Consider the following 20,126-nt stretch of genomic DNA (forward strand, 5'->3'; position numbering starts at 1 on the left):
ACTGACAGGAGATCCAAGAGGGAACAGTAGCCAGAGCTACTGCTGGTGGAAGGATGCCTGAGGAAAGCTTCACCCTGACAGGCCCTGCCTCAGCCCCTCTTGGAGAGCTTTTCTAAATTGACACTGGTAACCAGCAGATTTAGAGTGCAAAGACATAAGCCAGGAGGCCACACAGCAACAGAGGTGGCCAAACTGGAGCCTCCACCCATGCTAGCCCCCAAGAGCCCAGCACCAGCTCCAGGCCACCTCTTCCTGGTAATTAGAGACCTTCTATCTTCCTGGTAAATAGAGTTCTCCCCTTGCTGAGTACCAATCTGTGGGCTTCACACAGTGAGCTCCTTGCATGCTTTCTAAGCAATGGTGTCCCAGGCCACAGGTGAGGAAACTCAGGCACAGAGGGGCAACATGCCTGTACTAAGTGGCAGGGCAGGAATCTGACAATGACCACTGGTGGACACAACTTCTCCATCAGCCCATCCCCCAACCCCTTCCCACAGCCCTTCCAGTCCTGCCACATTCCCCGCCCCAAGCAGGCATGGCTCAGCCAAGCTCCAAGTTCCTGTGCCTCAGCTCCCTCATCTGGAAGATGAGGGTCCTAATAGCACCTTCCAGAGTGGCCGTGCAAATGTAAAGTCCAGGAACAGTGCCCAGCACATAGAATAAGCACCATTCATATCAACTCTTGGTGGTGTTGCTGCTCCCACCACAGTAGTGGTGGTGGTGGGTTATATGAAGGAAGCTGGCACAGGCACAGGCACAATCAGCAATAGGCACCAACCCGAAAGAAGAGGAAGGGAGGACCTGCAGAGCGGCAGTGCCACCACAGTGCCCAAGGTCTGGCTTTACAGACAGATGTCACAACAGGTCTCCATTGGAGGCTGTTGTGATAGGGGTCAGGAATCCTCAGATAAAGCTTTTGGGAGTTCAGCTATTTCTGAGGCCTGGGGAGCCCAATATTGCCAGGCTGTGCCCACCCTGCCCCATTCATCCACTCAGCTCAAAGCTGTGGCTCCTGTGCCCAATGCCAATGGGCACTCATCTCTTCACACCACCCTGTGAGCCAGGCAACATGAACCCCAGGTAACAGATGGGGAAACTGAGCCTGGACAGGCAAAGTAACAAAAAAACAACAAGGAAAAGAGCTAACATCCAGCAAGTTGCTCGCTCTCAGGCCCTGGGGGATAGCAGTGAGCATCGGTGGTTTTTTTCTCTGTTAATTTTCAAAATTAGCCACTGAGTTAGGGGTTACTGCTGCCAGTTAGCATATGAGGAAACCAAGACTTAGAGATGAGTCACTTGCCCTAAGTGCCACAGCTACTTACAAGCAAATGTGGGGTTCACACCTGTGAGTCTGGTTTTGGTCACTCTCAGTTCAAAGCAGCCCCTGGCACAACACGGACAGATTCCAGGACTGAGAAGGGGCCATGCTGACCCTTCAGGACATTTAATACAACCATCCCAGGGCTCACTGCTATCCCCCACATATATGTGCCTCCTACTCATAAGTGTACACACATGCACGCACAAACATGCACATGTGCACACCCCTACACATCCAAACATGTGCACATACGTGTGTGCATGCCTGTGTGGATACACATACAGGTGCACACACATCTATCTCTCATCCTCAACCATGTGAGGGCTGGCGATGGAACCTGGACAGGAAATTTATTTTAAACCAATCCCACTTCCCACCAACATCCAAAAAATAAGGAACAACAGTGTGGCAACCCTCAGCAATGTCAATAACCCCATCCCAGCCCCAAGTTGGTGAGAAAAGCAGGTCCTTCAAAGGAATAGAATTGGGAGACCCACCAGGGTCCAAGGTAGGGTCAAGGTCTCAGCAGAGCCAAGGCCCTCCAGGCCCATCAGAGGCCCAGGCAGGAGCCAAAGCAGGAGGAGACACGTGGCTCTGATGCTCTAGTCCTGATTTCTCTGCTACAGATTAAATCGGGGATAATGTCCCTGATCTAGGAACCTGATTCAATGCAGCTTAAAACCTGCTCAGACACCGCGCCATTATGCTAAGCAGAACGCCTGCCAGAGGGCTGCCACCCTTAATCATCCCTGGCAGCAGCATGCTGGGCCACCACCAGACCCAGAGGGGAATTGGAGGGGTAGTGAGGCCCTACTTCCCTTTGCCCTCTCCAGGACAGATGGATGGACAGACAGAGGGCAACAAGAGCCCCCTCCCAATCCCCAGGCTCAGACAAGCAGCCGTAGTAAGAGGCTGTTTCGAGACATCATTTCCGAGAGCCTGAGCTGAGCTGGTACTCAAATATCCTCCAAGATGTAAATTATGTGGGTTGAACTAATGAGCTATATATGTATCTTTCATCCCCTAATTAACTGTGGTTTAATGAATTTCTCAGCGCATTGCTGCCAGAATAGCCTTGCAGCCCAAAAGATTTTTTCCCCTCCATTGCAGGTAAATATTTAAAGACCCCAAATTAAAGGGAGCACCAAGGCCCAAAATTGGAGCCTTGATGCTACCCAGTGTAATTAGACCCCTGTCTCATTGATTCAGTGTTTTCATTTCTTCCTTTCTCTTCCCGAGGAGATGGCAGAGGACCTTAGGTAATAGGAACCTAATCTGGCACAGAGCCTGGGGCTTCTTTGCAGACCAGTGGGCCTGTGTCCAGCTCCCACTACCTGGAAGCTCCTCTCCTGGGCTCAATCTAGAGGGAGGAAACTGGAGACATTATCCACCTGTTGGCACAAAAAAACCTTTGGGCAGCAGGGCCCAAGACACAGGTTAGCCACCCAGGGCCCTGGGCAAGTCAGGGTACTCCCCTTGTAGGGGCTCATGTCCCAGCATCTGCCCCTCCCCATGGAAGTGGGTGAGGGGCACCCCTCCCTCAGAGGGCAAACTCCTCCCCAAACTGGTTATTACTATCACCACAACTCCCACTACCTGTCACCCTTTACTCTGTCACTCCTGATAACAAGCATTCGATGCCTAAAGCACCCCCTTTTAGGTGGCCTCTGCAAATTAAAGAAGGCCTCAACCCAAAGGATCCGTATCTGTTAGTGCTGTCCCACATGGTGAGCAGCCTCTCGCCTGGTCCTTGAAGGCATGTGGGTGGACAGCCACCACCCACTTGTCTGAAAGTCATCCTTCTCCTTTCCCCACGAGAGGCTGGGAAAGGTCCCTGCCCCCAAAAAGCCACAGGTCAGAAGTCAGCAAAAGGAGAAGCCTGCCTGGAAAGGGCATCCAGGGAGAGGGGAGAAGGACAAATGGGCAAATGATCCCCACCCTTGGTCACAGCCTCACTGAGGCAGGTGTTAAGTGCATCCAGGAATCTTCCTCATAGACCCACCAAGGACTGGGATACCAGAAGAGGAAAGGGATGGACCAGAAACCCAGGCTTGACCAGGAGAGGTACCAATGTACTAGGGGCCAAGGCAAGAGAGGATCAGGGAGAAACAGAGGGATACTGTGATCCTTCTCAGTGCCACCCTTCCCAAGAGACCACAAAGCTGAAAGGATAATGACTTCAGAACCTGGGGACCAGGACCCATGCCACCCCCAGGGCCTCACTGGCCTGGGCTTAGGGTCAACCTCCCCTGTCCTCATGGCCCTGCTACTCCCCCACCACCTAAGAGTCTATGTCTACCTGGGATTCCTGAGGCCTGGGTGGATACCTCCCTGTGCTCCCCCAAGGCCTTTCTCTAGTGATGGGGATGGTGGGTCTGTTGCCTGCCCAAGGTGGTTGCTGGCCACACCAGGAAAACCAAGCAAGGGGAGCTCCCAGCAATGATTCAAGCTGGTTCTTGGCCAATCACACCTGAGCCAGCTCAAATCGAGGACTTGTAACCCTGGGTGGGGCCTAAAGTACAGTGTGAAGGGTCCAACTAGGGACCAAAGCCAGCCCTCCTCCCAGCCACATGGGGCCACAGAGCCATCTCCCTCCACCAGTATCCACCTCTGCTGTCTGGAACCTCCACAAATACCCCTCATAGCCCCTGCCTCTCTGGGATTCCTCCCCCAACTGCTGTTCAGGACCCAGTCCCACTCCCATGCACCCCACACAAGAACACACCCTTGGCTTCCTGACACCCTGCTAGTCACAGGGCATAACAGCCTGAATGTCCACTCCAAGCCTGGTGTCTTCATTGTAATCACCTCTCCAAAGCCACACCCACATAGGCCTCCCCTAGTGCTGCCTCCTACCTGCCCTTCCATGTCCAGCTCATACCACCTTCAGTAACAATCACTGTGGAGAGTCCCCTGTTCAGGATCCATGGGAGGCTCACTGAGCTCATGGCAATGGTGAATCATTAAATACAGCCTGATAATGGCCTTAGGAAAGTGACTAATGTCCCCTCTGCACAGTCACTTCTTCAACTAGAGATGGGGCCTCATCTCATCTGCTTTCATGTGGTTCCTGGCAGTATGCCTAAAACACTATAGGTTTTAATAAATATGTGTTGGCTGGATGACTGGATGGACTAATGATCAGATGGCTGGACAGATAGACAAGGAGGTGGTTGGTTGGTTGGTTGGCTGTTGAATAGACAGATGAAAAAACTCTCAAACTAATCATCAAAGAGACCAAACCAATCCCATTGTTTTAATCAGCTTTTTCACTGCTATGACTAAAAGATCTGACAAGCACAATTGTAGAGAAGGAAAAGTTTATTTGAGAACTCAAGGTTTGAGAGGTCTTAATCCATAGAAGGCCAGCTCCATTCCTCAGGGCTCAAGGTGAAGCAGAACGTCATGGTGGAAGAGTGTGGAAGAGGAAAGCGGCTCACATAATGATCAGAAGCATCTCCACTTGCCAGATACAAATATATACCCCAAAGCCACGTACCAATTCCCATCTCCTCCAGCCACACCCTACCACTTCAGTTACCACTCAGTTAATCCCTATCATGGGATTAATTCACTGAATGGGTTAAGACTCTCACAACCCAATCATTTCTCCTCTGAACCATCTTGCATTGTCTCACATGTGAGCTTTTGGCTAAACTACATTTAAACCATAATACCCATAAAATCAGAAGTTTGGCTATTCATTTTTTCCAAGGGCAGCAGGTCACGGAAAAAGTCTGGGGCTTTTAATAAGGGGTCTGTCCCTTAAGAGTCTCTGAGCAGCAGGGAAATCAAGTTGAGAGAGGCAAGAACTAGAGTCTAAGATTGAGAAAGGAGAGTAACAAGGAGATCAGGAACAAGTGGCATTAGGCAAAGTAGAGACCAGCATGGCTGGGCCCCCAAAGGCCCCAGAGAACAATAAGCCATTATCTGGGGAAAGGAGATGGGCCAGAATTCCACCCTTTAAGGGACCTGACATAGCACATAAAGCCCAAGCAGAGTTTGAAAGAATCAACTTGGGTTCTGTGAACAAGGATGATTTAGAATTAGTGTCCACCTGTCTCCAGGCCTTCGGGGCAGACCTGGAATGTGGTTTTGGCAACCAAATTCCATCACAACCTCCAGTGATGGGTAATCAACAAGTGCCACCCTAGAGTCCCTGCAGAGCTGGGCAATTGAGGGGCATTGTTGTCACAGGGAATAATAGCCTGAATGTTCAGCTCTTGCACAGGTCAGATCAGCACGAGCCTGACAGATGGAAGAGCAAAAGGGTAAGTCCTCTTGGATACAGCTGGAGCCCCTCCGTTAAGCCAAACAGGAAGCCATCAGGCCCAAATATTTGGCTTCAATCTGGACCCTATTTCTGAAGCCCTAGAAATGAATCCATGAAGAAAGTCCATGGGGACTCAGTGGAGAGGGATGCCCACCCCAGAATGTATAAATTCCTGACTTTGTTTATTAAATTCCTTCCTAATAGCCCACAAGCCCCTTCTGCAAAGCAGACAAACAATGCAGACAGAGTGGCTTCAGATGACAAAGGCACCATCTGATAAGGCAGCTCCTGCCAGCAACCAGTCACCTTCGCCCACCTTCACCCCGGCCCCATCCCTGCAGCAGGCTGGAGGCTGCCACAGCACAGAGACTGACCTACAAGATCACCCACCATCTTGCAGGGCTCCACCCCAGCAAATGGCCATATTCAGATTGATCTGCAGAACCAAATTAGAGGGGAAAGGTGGAGGATTGCAGCCTGGAGTGGTAAAAACAGCAACCGTATTAATATGACTCAACCAAAAATAACCTTGAGCTTCAGAATTAGCCGACTTGGAAGACCTCCATGCTGATCATATAACTCGATAAATCCTACTCTCTCTAGGCCTCTACTTCCTGCCTATGAAATGGGTGTGACAATCTTTACCTCCCTACCAGCTGTTGTCAGGATCAAAGGAGGTAGAAATGAAAACCAGCTTACAGCACCTAGCCATCACAAGAACAAGGAAACCTGAGCCTCTATCACCTGCATTTTCCCAGAGAGAAGGGTTGGCTTCCCTGGGAGGTGCCCTTCTCTGCAGCAGGAGCCAAGACCACCAGGAGGCTGAATCCTACATTTCATCTTGGTGCTGGGCAGTCCAGAAGAGCTCCCAGAAAATCCTGCCCCCAAATACCTGTACTTCCTGTCAGCCATGATGTTTGGAAAGCCATGATCAGATAGAAAGAGGAAGCCATATCAAGCCCTCCCTCCTCTTAGAAGGTACCCAGGGTGTCTCTTCCTTGGTGCAGGAGCAGTGCCCTGGAATTAGAGCTGGGAGGCTAGAGAGGATCCAACATTTGGCCAACTATAGGCCAGCTGACCCCAAGGTCTCCTCTGGTCCTACCTTCAAGAATCTCTCTAGAGATGAGTCAGAGCTCACCCTGAATCCACCCTGGGCCCTCAACCCCCTTGCCTCGTCCTCTCCAGTCTCTGACATCAGATGAATCTCCTCGAACACAGAGACAAACAAACCAACAGCTGCTACCTCCTTGAGGCTCCCCTCCTACCACCCTCCACCTTCCTTGTCCACCACCAATCCCAACTCACCTCCCTTTCTCCCTTTTTACTTCCCCTGGAGAGTACAGAACTCTTCTGGGCTTCCGTTCTTTTCTCCAGGCTGTTCCCTCTGCCTGGAACTCCTCTCACTCAACCACTGCTTTGTAAGAAGATGCCTTGTTTATTCACACTCAGCCCAGACACGTCTCCTGAGAAAGGCTCCAATCACCACCCCTTTTACTGGGCCTCCAGGTCCTCTCACACATATTGCTTGTGTGACTCTCTTCCAACAATAGACTCTCTCCAATCCCTAATACTAGTATAGGGGTCTGACTCAATTGAAGAGCCTCATCAATGATGGAAAGATGGATGTATGGATAGATGGACAGATGAATGGACATATGGACAGACAGATAAATGAGTAAATTAATACATAAATGGACCAAACATAAATTCCACAAAAAGAAGATGCAAAGGCCATGTAGACATTGCCTCTATTGGCAAGATTCTCTCTCTGCATGAGTCCTCCAGTCTGAACAAGTAATATTTTCCACTATTTAGGGAATGTGGGGCATTCTTAAGCAGAAACAAAGGAATGACCATGGTGACTTCTCCAGCATCCCCTCAATATTGAGCATCCACCTCCTGCTGCCTCTGAGCAACCTCTCTGTTTCCATGGTTACCTTCCCAGGACATAGGCCTTCCTGGAAGAAGAGCAATCTAGGTAGGCTTAGCATAGCAATATATTAATTGGGCAAAAAGAAATGGTCAGAGACTTGGTATAAACGGGCTGTGTTTAAGTTTCCCAATAAGGACACTCGACAGGCTGGTCCAGGAAACAATGAAAACCGGCATGCATTTGCAATATGATAAAACTATATCCAGTTACCCATAGCTTTGGGGCTATGGCCAATCCCTGCAACCATGAGTCACAGACTCTCACCTCTGCCAGGAGCTGACCCCCCAAGCTTTACAAGGCTTTTTCCTGAAAAGCCTGAGTTAACACCTTCTTGCTGGACCCACCAGCATGTTAGGCCATAGATCAGAGTGGTGCACAGATCTGGAATCAGGCTGGGCCCTACCAGTGAATCAACTGGATCCACTGCCAGGAAGAGAAGCACAGAAGCTCCTCCTCCAAAGTTCTTGCCCCATGGTCTTTGTCCAGCAATTGCTGACAAGTGTCAGAGCCAGGACCAGACATCTACTGGAGAGAAAGAGGCCCTCCATCATCTGGCTGCTTTTCTCATGGCTCAAGGGTATCACCAGGTGTCAGAGAACACAGGCACCTTCCACACGACTGTGCAGCAGAACATTGGCTACTAAAAATACTCCTGTAGGTCATCTGAACCTGCTGACGCTCCTGCAGGTCCATCTGAGCCAAGGGCTGCCCTGAAAAACTCTTAAGCACAAAGCTCTTTAGGAACATCCTGATGGGCACTCACATGGTCCAACTGAAGTGCCTGAGCAACTCACTTGCAGCAGTTCCTGCATCTTAGGGTGTTAATTTGTGTCATCCTCACTACTACTTGGGGGGTTCAGAATGGCTGTCTCCATTTCATTCACAAAGAAACTAAGGTTCTGACCTTACCGAATTTACTAAGTAACAGAGTCAGGTTCAAAACCCAGGTCCAGCTGACCCCAGAGCCTGCTGGGAATATTCCTCCCACTCCACCCCAGGGACTTACCTCTAAAGCAGTGATGGGTTCCCAAGGAAGCAGGATGGTGCTCATCCCTTCTCCAACCAGAAACCTGGAATTGTTCCCCAGAAAAGCTTCAATATGATGCCCAGCCTAGAGGATCTTCCTTCAGTCCAAGGCTTCCCAGTGTGGTCACAGATCCTGGTCAAACCTCACCTTCCCCATGAACCTTCTGAGATTCCCCCAGGCAATTCATGAGCCCTACCTCTGTGCTATCCCCACTCCAGCATACCTGGTACATCCCTCCATTAGTACACCTATCACGTTGCACTGTAATGATTATTTACGGGTCTGTGTGGATGGATCTGCAAGGTGCATGAATAAATGGATGATCAAATGAATATGTGGTTTGACACCAACTCTACTTTGGTGTGCAAATTCCATACGTCTCTAGGAACAGAGAGGAAACGCATCTTCCCCCCTAACAAGCTGCAGTCAATGACTTCCATTTTTCTACACCAAAGACACTCAACATCCATCACCTCTGTCAGTAGCCAAATGACACTGCCTGGTGCCTACTGTGGTGGGGTGGTGGAAGGATGTATTTACATAGTTTGTTTTCCCGAGATAACATTACCATCTCCAGGGGCCCCCGACGGAGTGTGAGATATTGGTGTATGGTCTGAATTTCCTCCACAATGATTTCATGCTGAATTTGCTGAGTCTCCAAGCAAAGTCATAAATGTAAAGAAGGAGTATTTCTTTGGGCCTTCACCACATCTTTCATCCAGAAAATAAGTGGTGATAATATTTGTAATATGTTTACTGACAGAACCAGGGGCTCTGGGCAGATAACTCTTTTATGACACAAAGTACTTAACTAAGATGGAAAATGGCATTACTCATGTTAAATTCAAAATGAGCATTTTGTCCCGGATTGCTAGAAACCCAGTAAATGTCATTAGCTATCTGAGGTTACAATGAAATCCGCAAAGGGTTACTCTTTGGTAATTACATTTACTGTAGCTATAGAAACAAGGGACATCAGACTCAGCCCAGCTGACAGCTCTGTCTTTTCCCCCAAGATCGGCTCATCTACATGTTGCTGTCTCCAAAGACGGGGCTCCAGATTGCTGCATCTGGGCATCAGCAACCTGATCTTGGGAGAATTGTTTTCCCCACAGGCACCAGGCTGGAGCCCCAGGACATGGGCTGCCGTGATTCTTGATTGGAAACTGATGATAAAAGACAGAGACGAGACGCTCTTCCTGTGGCTTCTGCATTAAAATGTGCTCCTGAATATGTGCCGGGAAGTTAGGCTTCCTGGGGCCATAGTTCTGTGGCAGATGCATTATTAATGGCCAGCCTGCTATTGTACAAAGCACTTCCCCACCACAGAGCTCCACACCACAACTTCCCAGCACGTCCCTAACACTCCTCCCTCCCAGGCCAAGAAATATGCCCACCAGAACCAGGTCATGAAGCTCCATTAGCCCTCTTGAACCCTGTTCACACTGCATCATTGGTGGATAGTAGGCATGACCCAGAGGCATCAGGAAAGAGGAACAGGGGGGCAACAAGGGAACATGGGAGCTGGAAGCAACTTCAGCATCAGAGGGAACTGGGACTGATGCCCCTGTGAGCCAAGCAGGAGGGCCAGCCCCTTCTCTCTCCTCCTGTACCCACCACCACTTTCCTCACCATCTATGAGAGAGCCAGCACTTGCCCTCCCTGCACAGCTGTACCAGGGTTTCAAAGCAGGACACCCAGATCAATGGCGACGGCTCCTAGAAACTTGTTAGATTTCAATTACTTACAAATGCTTATTTTCTACCCCAAACCCACAGAAGCAGAAACTTCTGCAATGGGACCCTGTAATCTGTTTGCTGACAAGAGTTCTGGGAGATTCTGAGGCACCTGAGTTTCAAGAACTACCAGGCTGCTCTTTAGATTCACAGGGGTAGCTTTCCAAATCCTGACTCTCAGTCATAGCCCTAGACTCTAGGGGCCTGGCATCAGTGTTTTCACAAACTTCTGGATCATTCTCATGTGCAGCAGGGCTGAGACACCCTGGCCCTGCGTGCATCTCCATAGGGCCCAGCAAGCTCCCAGCAGTGCTGCCGCAGAACCACCTAAAGCCTGAGGCTGGCCCTCCACTGGTTGATCCTCAGCAGCTCTCCACTGGACCACAGATATGCCCAGGGCACCAGGGCCCCTGGGAGCAGACCTGACCAGATCCTTGCTTATTGCACCACTCCAGCCAGGGATCCCCAGCTGGCTGACCTTGCCAGGTACCTCTCTACTGAAAGGAGGCAAAGCATTAAGGAGCTAGAAACCCAAATCATGACCAGCCCTGGGGCAGGCCACATGAGGGCGCCCACGGGGAACGACCTGTTGAGCCTGGCTCCCAAAGCCCCAAGGCCAGGCTCTTAATAGCTAGGCCCCCCTCCCTAACACTCTCCCACCTTCCCTCCTGCCCTAATGAATGTCGCCTACCTGAATGTCACCCTGCCAATCTTGACCCCATTCCTAGAATCACTACTGTTGCAGGCCTGCAAGGAAACAAGGTGAAATTCATCTTTCTTCCCCCTGCCCCTTTTCTCTTTTCTGAAGAGTCTGTCATCCAATTACATTGCATTTACACTTTAAAATTAATAACTGAAACAAATTGTCTGGGCCTGGGGTTGTAGCTCAGTGGTAGAGCGCCTGCCTCGCATGCATGAGGCACTGGGTTCGATCCTCAGCACCACATAAATGTAAAAAAATAAAAATAAAAATATTGTGTCCACCTAAAACTAATATATATATATATTTAAAAAAAGAAACAAACTGTCCCCATACCTCAAGACCTAGGTCAACGTCCTACATACACACACACATAAGTGCCAACCCTGCAGGGATACCTTCCCTATGCTTTCTCCCTCTCTGCCCTAGGATGGGTTGGCTGAGATCCCCTAAAAATAACTGGTGAGGCCCTTAGCTCCCCCAGCTTGCCTCAGGACACCTTCCTTCTCCTGCCATTACAAGGGCCCCGTCTTGGTCCTCATCTGTCTGAGGATCCCCTTAGGATCCTGGGGTATTCCCAGCACTGTCCCTATAAGAATATATTTTACCCTGTTGGATAGAAGTCCTGAATAGCACATCTATAGGGACTGGCCATGTCCATTCACCTGTGCTGGGGTGGGTCACAAGTGGACTGAAAATTCAATCCAGATTCAGGAGGCCCCACCTGCACATACCCCATCTCACCTCTTTCTGTCCACACAGTCCACTCTGTCCTCTAAAATTACTGAATCCCCCATCAGAAAACCTCCCAGTGGTCACAGGACATCCTATAAGCAGGGCTTCTAGAGGGGATGCCAGATTCATTTGGGTCACAGCTCCCTTCTTTCCTTCAAGTGCAGAAGAGAATCAGTCACCATCAGCTGTTCAGTAGTTGACACAGCCCTTTCTGGCCCCACAGCTGTACCCGTGTGAATTTTGTCTATGTGTCTTGCTTAGGACTGCCCTGGGCAGAGAAGTGACCTCATGGAGCACCCACTCAACTGCTCTACTCCTGTGACTCTGCCTACTCTTCTTCCCCTTCTTGTCAGTCTGAGGCTACATCTCAGGCCAGGGTAGGGGCTCTGCTCCCACCAGCAATGGCCTAGCTAACTCCCATAGGCATTCAATTTGCAAAGATAATGTAAATGTCATCACATCCCCATGACTGCAATTAAACTCACCCCATTGGCAAAAGGATCCACAAGTGACAACAGAGAGAGAAGCCCTCTCTTCATCCTAGAAGATCATCACCCCAAACAAATATGTTATTTACAAGGCTGTCAGAACATTAATAAATATCTGAGTATCACACAACATGGAGATTAGTGGGCATTTTTATAGACACACATGCAGTCACAGCCTGACCTAATGCGCCTATTGTACCTCCTGGTCCATCCTGCTGTCTGCTCGGCAAAGCTGGTGTTTAGGGACTTCTTTGCCCCAGCCTTCTACTGGAAGACATCAGGAGATCAGAAGGCCGAGCGCTGCCCAGTTTGATCATGGCTGTGTTCAACTATCTAAGGTCACAGCTTTCACTGGGCATCCCCTCTCTGCCTGCTTCATTCTCTTCTAGGATCCTCAGCAGTATTGCCCCAGCCCCTGCCCCTCAGGCCCAGGGATGGTGCAGCCCTTGGCCACTGCTAGTCCCCAAGTGTTTCCCCATCCCTGGTTCATTCCTCTCCCTTAAATTCTGTTCAATGACCTTGAAAAGGGGTGATTTGGTTTTTTGCCAAACATGATTAGCTCACCTAGAGAGTCAGCACCTTTAATGGTTGCTGTAGTGTTGGATTTCATACAGGTATCCCCACAGTCCTGACTGAGGTGGGCTGGCTGCTAGTGTAATTAGGTGGATTCAGAGACTCTATTAACTAGATCCCAAGGAGGCTGGCTCCTAATAACTGGCAGAGTCTCTAGTGATATGCCTTGGGGCTCTTTCCTCAGAACTGACTGTTCAACAGTTTTAGGAATGACTTGGCAGAGGATATTGATTGTTACTGATCCCACTCCAGAGATAATTAATAAAGTATTGGGATCCAAGAAGATTTGGGTTATCTAGAGCAGCAATGAGCCATATTTAGCAAAACAGAGCTCAACAGAGATAGGTAGAAAGTCAAGACATAAGAATAGGTGGAGAAGACTCAAGGAGAAGCTGTGATAGACAGATTTAGGGTTTAGTCACCTTTAAGCTTACTATAAACTAACAGCCTGAAGTGGCCACCACTGGTAGGATACCAAGGATCAAGAGTAAGAGACCCCCATGAACAGGCCAGATGTCAACTGAGAGCTGAGTTACATTCTGAGCTAAGTGTAGGAACAATGGTTCTACAGGGCAGAAATGGAAAGGGACAACCAACCAGGTGTACAGGACACAAAGTCACCACAGGACATGGCTGAGAGATCTAGAGAGAGCCAGGAAGCAAGCTGAGGTCAAGGTGAGATGAGAGCCTGATCCATACACCTAAAAGGATTATCTCTAGGAAGATAAAGAACAAGGGAGAAATGCCAAGGACTCTCTTCCTCTAATCCAATTAAAACATTCTTCAACCCACTGAAACAAACAGCACCCTCAACAGAACCACATCACTGAGGCAAAACCATGTCCCATCTCCAACCACAGGCTCCTGCCACCAGCCAGGATCTTGGTGGCTGTCCTCTCCCATGCCCTGCAACTTGGCTTTCCACCCCAATTAAGCTACTAACCCCACCTCCCAGCAAAACAGAAAGGAATAAAGGGAAAACTCAAAAATGAGTAAATAGATAGAAGAAATTTTAAAATCCTACAGTCTAATTAAAAAAAAAAAGAAAAGAAAGAAAGTAGTATAATTTCAGAGGAATAACCAACCCTAAAATAGATCACAAGAAGATTTAGGGGGAAATGTTACCAGTTATCTTTAAGGAGAAAAATAATACATCAATTGAATAATAGGATTCAAAACAAATTAATATCTGTAGGATCCTAATAGAACCACTGTTGTAATACACAAAAAATAAAATTGGGCTAGCACAGTGGGGCACACCTGTAATCTCAGCATCTCAGGAGACTGAGGCAAGAGGATCCCAAGTTCTAGACCAGCCTCAGAAATTTAGTGAAACCCTGTCTCAAAATAAAACATAAAAAGAGCTGGGGATGAAGCTCAGTGGTAAAGTACCCCTGGGTTCAATTGCCAGTAACAAAAAAAAAAAAAAAAAAAGCAGACTTAGTCTTGCCTAAAACCTGCACCAATAAAACAAACAAACAAAAATACACTGAGAAATGTATTGAGTTACTTTAAGCTAAAATATACTGAAGTAACAAGAAACCCCCAAAATTTCCATGGCTTAAATCAGCACTTCACATATTTATTGCAGGTTAACCACAGTATCTTTATTCAGGCCACAGGCCAAGGAATAAACTTTGGCTATCTGATAGCGGAGGGAAAAACAAATATGGCAGAACCACATCCAGGCTCCTAAAGCTTCAGCTCAGAAAAGGTATCTATCACTTTCACTCCTATTTCATTGTCCTTGGCAAGTCAATGACCACAAGTGACATCATCAAAGAAGCCTGTAAATTCTCCCACAGAGAGAAGCAGTAGAACAATAAGGCAATCTAGTACCCATATCCAGACCATGGAACAAAGGAGGGGAGGGTTTTGTGTTTGTTTGTGTGTTTGTTTGTTTGTAGTGGGAAAGATGATCCAAGAAAGGAAAAATGCAAGAAGAACCCAACATCAGGGGCTGATCCCAAGGAAGACTTAAGAACCAGATTACAGCTGATCATCATAAACTCAGCAGAAAAGATGCCATAACTGCAGGAGGTTAGACATCAAAGCACACAGTCTAAGGAAAAGTTTATGCCCAGAAATTAATGTTAAGTTTCATGACTGAGGAATGCTTACCTTTCAAAGTAAAAAGTGAGAAAGATATTCTGAGGAGGAGAAAGAGGAGCTATGGCCTCACACAGGTGGGAGCTGAAGGCAGGGCAGGGCTGTCAAAGCTACAGAGAATCTGCCAGAACATGAATTCGTCCCCTTTGATGACCCTGACATAGTACCTTAGGGCAAATGGCCAGACAGGACCTCTTTGCAAGTTGTCAGTTCTAATAATTTAACCAAAAAGGGTAAACACCAAGACTGTATCTCTAGACCTCTACTGTCTTTTTCTCTTCTCTCTTTTCCCTCTCTCTCTAATAATTCTGCATCTTCCCTCCTTCACTCACAAGTCTGATGACCATATATAAACTATTTCTGTGCAGAAAACTAAATGTCTCTGAGTTATTAGAGAATTTTACTAAGCAAATATATAATTATATATTAAATTATATAAATTAAAAATATAAATTATCAAGCAATAACAGGGAAATATTGGGGGAGGGGAATCTGTAAGTTTCAAGTCAGAAATAAGTTAATTACTTCGAATTCAATCCAATGTGGAGTTCAGTCTCTGGTTGCACCCCTAATACCACATGTCGGGGGAGGGGGCAGGCACAAACAGCAGACAGGGCTGGGGTGGAGGTGCACAGAGGAGAGAAGGAAGCAAAGATGTATCGAGGAGAAGAATAGAAAGAGTGCAGTAAGGAAAGTTAGGCAAGTAGAGGGAGCACATTAGAGGCTCAGACCTCCTCCTTTCATAGTAGGCCCCAAATGGTGATCAGACACAACACAGGACAGATGCATGGATGGATGTATCATACTGAATCCAATTAATCTGTACAACTAATAAGTGTCAATAATAATTATGATTTTTTTAAAAAAGACACACCTAGGAGGCTCCCTCAACAGGACTCTCTTCCTAGTGGAGACAAATGTAGGTAACACCTACTCATCTAGCTCATGGGAGTTCTCATTGGGGGAACACATGAGGACCCAGACAGTGGTTTCTCCCTGTGAATTAAGAAGCATGTCTTCAACCAAAAAGCAGCCTTTTGTGAGCTTGGTAAATGTGAGTCAGCCCCTACCATGAGTATTGGTCTACCTGCTGACCCATGGAGTCCTCCCCATCCTATGCGACACCCACGCAGAGTGATCAGGGCAACCACCCTTCCTATCCCAGGTCTTGTTATATGTTCTACCTTCAACAGAGAATCTCTGGAAGTGCCCACATGACTTCTTACCACTTTTGAGCCAAGCTTGATGCCAAGCCAGACCCTAATTTACACACTAAATATTACTGATGATAATCTCTATCCCATCCTTACAAACAGCAGGTACCAAATCATCCTCCTCTTAGAAATGTAGAAAACCAGACTCAGAACTTTCTCATGGTCACGCAGAAAGTGACACAGCTAGATTTAAAAGCCAGGTCCACCTCTAAGACCTGCTTTCTTGGTTGAGTTTCTTTAGTGGTCCATGGAATCTTCAGGAGCTCTTGGTCTCAGGGCGGGACACAGATGTAAACACTGGAATAAACAGATGTTTATACTACATATCATAGAAGGGTTAAGACTACAAAGGGTTGTTAGGAGCATGGCCAATGGAATAAGTGAACAGGTAGGAACTGAGCCTCCTCTGAAAATGGGGAAAAACCCCGGCAGCCTCACTTCCCCAGCATCTGGCTGGAAATGTGATAACCATAGAACAGACATGGACAGTGATGGAAAGCACTCCCCAGGGGGTCCCCACAGCCAGACTCCACAATTATTTGCTGAATCTCTCCCAAGGTGACAAGACAGATAGTTCTTGCACTTGCAGTGGAGGAAATGCTTTGTGTTTTCTGCTTCAGCTTTAATTGGAAGCTAAACAAAGACCTGGCTACTGGGAGATGGAGTGCTACCTGGGGAGACTTCTCCATGCCTCCCAAACATATGTTCCCCAAACTAGAGGAATGGCCAGAGTAGGGGCCACAAAGAGCAGGGAGGCTTCCAAGCTCATTCCACAGAGAACCCAAACACCCCCACAACATTCCAGGCTCTGTACTTGGTGGCCTCCTCTCCAGGACCTGAGCAGATAGTACAACTCTCATCCCAATTTTGTGGATGGGAAAACTGAGGCTCAAATCCATCCCGTCTGAACCCACAAGTCTATCCTGGTGAGTCTTGCAGGGTTCCTGGCAGAGAAACAGGGCACACAGAACCTCCAGCATGGGAAGTGGGTGGGGTTCAAAGCTGGCCACAGACTGTCCATTTCCTGGTGAAGATTAGATGTGAAGAGCACATAGCACCATGCCTGGCACTGGGCAAGTGCTCAGGAATTGTCATTCCCACTCCCCAGGGAACTGCAAGCTCCATGGCAATATGTACCTCATCTATTCTGCTCACTTGGGACTCCAGCACCTGGAGAGTACCTGATACACAAGATATGAGATGCTCCATCAGCAACTTGGGGTCTGTACCCCTTATTCCTGCTCCAGGCTTCATCTGACCAAGCCCACATCCAAGGCATTTCCTAAACTTTTCTTTTCCAACCTCTGCACTAGATCAGCAAGAAACTTCAATGGAGAAGGTGGGCAAAGTGGGAAAAGATAGAAGGAGGAAGAAAAGACAGGGTAAGATAGAGGCAGCCCACAATCCCAAAGCCAAGTCTTGCCAAATATAGAGACTCTAGGTCACCCACCCCAATCCTGGGCAGGTGCATCCAGGTAGACACTGCACACAGGTCTGTTCTGTTCCCCAGTCCAAGCCCTAAATATCACCCATGACTGGCTTGCTCACCATTGTGTCTCTCCTTAAACATTTGTTACAGAATAGTACTGCCCAAGAAGCCAGGCACAGTCCAGGAGATTCACTTTTCATAACCAGTCTGGAAAACTGGAAGTGTTATTCTGGCATCTGCAGATGGCAAAAGTGAGGGTAGGAGAAGTAAAGCAATTTGCCCAGAGTAACACAGCTAGGAGGCAACAGGGGCCAGTCCTTCCCCAAAGTCTGTACTCTTTCCACTGCTTACAGCCTCCAAGGAGGAAGAAGGAGGGGTGAAAGGGAGGGAGGGGCAGAAAGAAGTTCCTCTGCCCTGGTGCTGTCTTTCTGAGTTCTGCTCCTATCCAGCCCAAATCCCCCAAAGCCACAGCTGAGGGAGGCAATCACTGTCTAACTTTGTCTCAGGCAAAGCCAAACTCTCCTGGGACTATGATTCCACCCAGCCAGGGGCTGACTGGGCACTCTGGCCAGACCCTAGGAACCCAGGACGGGAAAATTTGTTGACTCCAGTCACCTTGGGTCCTTCAGCCCAGCCCCGTGGCCCATGCCACCGGGTCAAAGTCTAGCAACACAGCAGCTTCCAGGGGCCCCCACACCCGAAGTCAGCCAGGGGAGCTATAGGCGCAGCCACGCCCACGGTTCCGCCCCAAAGGTTGGCCCCTGGCGCTGAGTTCAGTCATTCATCAGCTGCTTTATCTCATTACTGCACACCACAACCCCACTTCGCAGTTAATAAACTGAGCTCAGAGAGGTAAAATAACTTGCCCGAAGATCGCACAGAGGGGCAGCGATGTGTACACCCAGGGACGTTAAATACAAAGTGCTAACCACCATGCTACATTGCCTCCCTAATTCCAAGTCCAGTTCCTCCAGAAACTCCCACATTGTCCACACAATTGCAGCTGCACCCATTTACCCCAGAGCCAGAGAGGCCTGGCGACAGAGAGCCCAGGAGCCAGGAGTCCCTGAAGCCAGAGCCCCACGCCCGCCCGCGCAGGCAGGAAGCACTGGGCGTCGGCGTTCCCAGGCCCGCACCACCGCCCTCCCCCAAGGAGCCAAGCGCGAGCATAGGCTGCATTTGTGGGAAACCGGGGCTCAGCGCGCTGAGAGGGAGTCAATTTATTCTGGAGAAAACATCTTTGTTCTGCGAGTGAAGGGGAGCCATTTCCAACAATTTAATGCTCTGTTCACGGGCCCGGGTGCTGGGGTTGCAGCGCGAGGCTTGTTCTTCGAGGCAGAGCGGCACATAATGAGGCTTCTCACTGCTGCTCTCCGCCGTCGTGCCAAAAACCAGAACGGTTATTTATCCATTAATCTGACATTACACCCCCTGCATTTTATCTGCTTAAATAAATTTGGTGGTTAGAGTGTGTGCCTGGCGGAGAAACTCCCGCATTCAATTTCCTGCGCGCCAACCCTTGCAAGGGGGCCATTATAAACTCGCTTTTGACATCGGAGGGCCTCGGTGGTCCCAGCTGGGAAACCCAGAGAGCAGCCCAGAGGTCTGCGTCTCCCAACGTGTCCAGATCGAGGCTCCATCGGACAGTTCTGTAGAGACTGACTGTCTGGGGGCCCAGCATGCAGCAACAGTGTCTGAGTCACAGCACCCTTTCTCTCGGCAGAACAAGTCACTTCCTTCTGCCATTGCCTACAGGCAGGGCCCAACAATGAGCAAAGCCAGTCCTAGACCCCCACTGCCTGGGTTGGAATCCTGGTTGTGCCACTTGCTAGCTGTGTGACTTGGAGATGTCATCTCACCTCCTTGTACCTCAGTTTCCCCACCTCCCTCCTAGGGTTGTTGTGAGCATGAAATGAGTCAGTATGTGTAAAGTGCTTAGAACAGTGCCTGGCAAACTTAAGGGCTCAATAACAGTTGATTTTGAATATTAATTTCTAAAATCTAGGACAAGTGTTTGAAAGCAGGCTTTAGAGATGGACTAGACCACTGGGTCTCCCTCGCCCCATCCCACCCCCATTGCAATCAGAGAAGAAAGGTGGGCATTATGGAATATTTCATTTAATTAAAGTGTCCCATTAGAAAATGCCTGGCTCTCATGTTCTAGAGGAGTAAATTAAAAGCCAGAGGGGGGGAAGGAACTTATCCAGGATTCCAGGAAGTTCAGCCCAGAGCTAGGAGCAGAACCCTGGCCTCTCCTCTGCAGGGCCAGGTTTTTGGTCTTGTTTTTATCATGACTTTCAGGTGCTTCGTTTTCAGTGAGGTTCTTACTAAACTCTGAACTTAATGGCAGCTCAGGCTGACCTATGGAAAACACCAGCTGGCCACCCTCCTCTCCCATCCCAGCAGCTGCAGCAATACCCTACCCTGGAGCCCAGGTCCACCAGCAGGTAAAAACCCTAACCTTCCAACTTCCACACCCACCACTCCTGGGTCTGACAATCCTTTCCTCTTCTGTCTTTGACGTATCATTTCCTTTAATCCTCTGGTTCTCTACAATATCCCCCTTGACCTGGAAACTTGGTGGAACG

The 20,126-nt window shown here is 48.8% G+C and overlaps 1 protein-coding gene and 1 non-coding gene across 2 annotated transcripts in view; one reads left to right on the plus strand and one right to left on the minus strand.

Moving 5' to 3' along the window:
• Nucleotides 1–20,126, minus strand: part of Grid1 (glutamate ionotropic receptor delta type subunit 1) — a 707,905-nt gene that overhangs the window by 575,310 nt on the left and 112,469 nt on the right. The gene's annotated exons all lie outside the window — the stretch shown is intronic.
• Trnaa-cgc (transfer RNA alanine (anticodon CGC)) lies at nt 11,165–11,237 on the plus strand. The gene has a single exon. It is a non-coding gene; the product is annotated as a tRNA-Ala (tRNA).

The sequence above is a fragment of the Urocitellus parryii genome, chromosome 5 (genome assembly GCF_045843805.1).
Source record: "Urocitellus parryii isolate mUroPar1 chromosome 5, mUroPar1.hap1, whole genome shotgun sequence".
Classification (NCBI taxonomy): Eukaryota; Metazoa; Chordata; class Mammalia; order Rodentia; family Sciuridae; genus Urocitellus; species Urocitellus parryii.